The sequence below is a fragment of the Limulus polyphemus genome, unplaced genomic scaffold, assembly GCF_000517525.1.
Source record: "Limulus polyphemus unplaced genomic scaffold, Limulus_polyphemus-2.1.2 Scaffold427, whole genome shotgun sequence".
Classification (NCBI taxonomy): domain Eukaryota; kingdom Metazoa; phylum Arthropoda; class Merostomata; order Xiphosura; family Limulidae; genus Limulus; species Limulus polyphemus.
The window spans coordinates 78,753-82,696 of record NW_013666037.1 but is presented as its reverse complement, the minus strand read 5'-3'; the positions used below and the strand labels follow the sequence as shown (position 1 = coordinate 82,696).

At 35.8% G+C, this 3,944-nt stretch overlaps 1 protein-coding gene across 1 annotated transcript in view; it reads left to right on the top strand.

Annotated features, from left to right (window-relative positions):
• Window positions 1-3,619: 3,619 nt before the first annotated feature.
• Window positions 3,620-3,944, top strand: part of LOC111085497 (metabotropic glutamate receptor 2-like) — a 42,484-nt gene continuing 42,159 nt past the window's right edge. Inside the window, exon 1 of the mRNA XM_022384337.1 lies at window positions 3,620-3,753. The gene's annotated coding sequence lies outside the window, so the exon portion shown is untranslated. The remainder of the gene's footprint in view (window positions 3,754-3,944) is intronic.

Here is a 3,944-nt window from a genome sequence, read left to right as displayed (position 1 = left end):
GGTTCCTCTCTTGGACCACCAACCTTAGCCGATAGTTTTTCTCCGTTACCATGAGCAACTGGTCACCGGATTGCAACCCGGTATAAATACAAGAGTTACTTCGATGATGTTTTCATAGTTCCGTTGTGTTACACGTATTTAAAACTTATTAGCACGCATATCAAAACTCTCAATACCCAAAATTTTGGTTCTTTTCTGAACTTGAATAAAAACGGATCGTCGTTTTTCTGGATGTTAAGATAACTAAAACAGATAATGTATTTCTGTATATTGGACAAACACATTCACTGGTCTCTATACCAACTGTACACCCACCAAACATGTTCGCTCTTTCAGCCGTGGGGGAGTTAATATGTTCAGTCAAGCCCACTATTCGTTGGTAGAATAATAGCCCAAGAGTTGGCGGTGGGTGGTGATGACTAGCTGACTTCCCTCTAGCCTTTCACTGCTAAATTAGGGATGGCTAGCGCAGATAGCCCCTTGTAGTTTTGCGCGAAATTCAAAACATACCAAACTAACTGTATATAACAAATCTGTTTCGGATAGATTCAAACATAATCTAGCTGGTATTCTCAGACTTAAACAGAATTTGTAATCTCTGCTCTATATATTTACACCCTGATATTCACAAAGAGCTTATTATGATGTAAACATTTAAAACAAAATGTCTACCCATCAAAAACGTCACGCTAATAAGTTGTTTAACAGCAAATTCCACAAAAATATGGATTGACCCCAAATTTTCTCCCCTTATTTGTCTATAACTTTCATGCGTTCTTAAAGTGACAGATTAATAGATAAACCTTTAGGCTGGTAACAAATGTCTACCCCATATGTAACTCATACTTATTTCTAGACCTGATTTTCTTACTAGAAGCTTCTTTCAGAATAAGGACCTACTACCAAAATGTCTTCGCTCATATACAAATACACAGTGAAGTGACTGTAAGGTCTCATACATTACAAAAACTACACACCATTTAAAAACTAAAGCCTGTAATCACTTTGAGGTTTTCAGCAAGTTTGATGACATTAAGAAACCACAGGTCATAACATGTTAATTTGCAACTTCATTATCATTACAAATATGTATACATGTCTTGAATTTCTCATCAAGGAAGCTTTCTAATTGCGAAAGACCACAAACATGTTATGGACCATGAATCACCGGATTCATAGTCAGGGCATGCTAACATATAGGACATGCCCGAAATGTTTCTTGCTATTTACAAAATACAAATATTAATGGAATTAAGCTATTGGGTAATTCGGTGACGGGCTAAAAAAAAGACACTTTGAAAATAATTTATCTGTAAAAAATAAAAAACAGAAGTTATAAACGAATACGTGTGTCTGGAAGTAATACGCATTTGATTGGATCACAACATTAAACCATTTCTTTTCTTGCTGATTAATATTACTATAGTTTGTTGGATACACCGAAAATCCTGTATTTAATCAATACAATGGATCAGTACCCGTGTATCGTTGCTACAATGACGACATACTAGGGATTGCATCCATGCCTAAATCATGCTAGGGAATGCATCCATGCCTAAATCAGATTTAGAAACTTTTCTACGTTTTGTTTCTTCTTTCCACCCCTCTTTAAAATTTGCTTGGGAAATATCCAACTCCAAACTCCCCTTTCTTGACATTAACATATATATACAAGACGACCATCTGACCACATTAGAAAGAAACACATTCACACACGTACCTACATTTCGAATCTTCCCACCCGTACAGTAACAAAAAGTTAATACTATACTCATAATTTCTACGGCTACGCAATCTATGTAGTGATGATAACGATTATATATCTAAATCCAAAGACATGGAGACTTTTTCAGAAAGACACTACCCTAATTCTCTCACCCACGATACAGCCACCAAAGAAGCTAGCTCATACACTCCTACAAAGAAAGAACACATCAATCGTATTCCATTCGTGTTAACATACCACCAGGCCAACAATAAGATCAAATATATTATACTAAACAATTACACAATACTTATTTCAGACCATACCACTAAATCTGTTTTCAAGGACCCACCAATTATTTCTTATAGACATGACAAAAACCTAAGTGAAATCCAGGTGCATAGCAACCTTAAACAAAAACTAAATGATACTCCAGGCACTCACACCTGTTCACATATACACAGCACCACACATATACGAGGACATAAGACAGTCCTTTACGTGTACCACTGAATGTATCATTTACTGTATAATTTGCAATAGATGCAATAATATATACACTGGACAAACAGGTCGCCGACTTGGTGATCGAGCACGATAAGATCTAAACCATATTAAACTGCAGAACCAAGATACATCATCAACAACCATATAGTAGAGGACTTATTAGTGCTTTACTCCAATAGACATTCACAAAAAAGGAACGGCTGGAAAGGAGATTAATCTATAATCTGGAGACCCTACAACCATCTAGTTTAAATGAACGCTTTTCATTCCTGTAGATTTCTATTTTACCATTTTTTATTTACATTTTAATTGCTACCTTGTTTAAATATTAATTGCTATCTACTTATCTTTTCATGACTTGTAATTTCTATGTAATAGATGTAATTTTACTTCGAATTTTCACGCTCAACATTCCAAATACTACGCGCGCAAGTTCTTTGAATTTTGTGCACGAGTCTTTGTTGTAAACTATATGATCCGACGAAGAACTAGCTCGAAACGTCATCTTTCTCTACAATTAATGAACCAACCTTACTAAGAAAGCCGGTCGGATGTTTCGTATTAATTTGTGTATCACTGTATTTTCTGTTTCAACTGGAACTTTAGTGTTATTTTGTGGAAAACGAGTTCTTTTGTGCGCAGATTTCGGAGTACGTTTTTATTCTCTTCATGTTATCATGCATTTTTTTTTACCTTTTAAAAATATCGATACAAAGACAATCACGTGATTTCTACTTCCAAATATAATTTAAATGAATTTCTGGAAGACCAAGTAGCAATACAGTTGTATTTTTTATAGGTTAAACATTAAGCTGAGAAAATAATACTAAAAATAAGAAGTTTACATAATTGATTTTCAGTACTACAGTTTAAACTGTATTTAGTTATTTTGCCTTGAACAGTGTCGGTACTTTCTGTAGAGGCTGATTTAACACTTGTCTTTATCAACTATTACGTTATGGAAGTTTCAATATCAGATTCGACGTTTTCACGTTTTTCTATACTCCCCACTCCAGGTATTATTATAGAAAATTTGAAGTTATTATTATCCATCAGGCTTGCGGTTAATGATAGACAATATAGGCGTTTGCCTAGGATGCCAAATTCTCGTGGCTAGGGGTGCAACCTTAATTTTTGCCTTGGGAAACAGTTAAGGTACTGCTGGTCCTCTTCTCTATCATAATAGAGAGAGATATCGCCAAAAAACAGCGTGGTAAAACAGCAGGAACGTGACACGTAGCTCGCGCTGCTATCTTTGAGTATAGCTCAGGAAACGTAGTGGATTTAAGTAACAAGCCGTTGTCTGATTGGCTGCTTTGGAATTCCCGGACAAGTGCAATTATTAACCGAATAGAAGCAGTAAATGACAAGCAATATCAGAGAAAGGAAATGTGGCACAGAACGTACTGTAGTTTGGACACAAAGGTTCAGCGCATGGAAATGCCAGCAACACCTGGTGGCTTGATATGCTAATCACAAGACACCAAAGATCTAAATACTTTTAATTACGCGGCTATACGTGGTATTACGGAAGACATTACGTAAGTACGATTTTATAACTTTGAATACAGCAATCTTTCATTCGCCCTAAGCTATCCAAATATCATGTTTATTAATCAGGTTTGTACAGTTATCTTATACACTTCTAATGCGTTACCCAAAAAATTCGCGCTCCGCACATTGGGACCGTGAATGCGTTATATCCCACAGTCTGTTTTTGTTTTGGAATTTC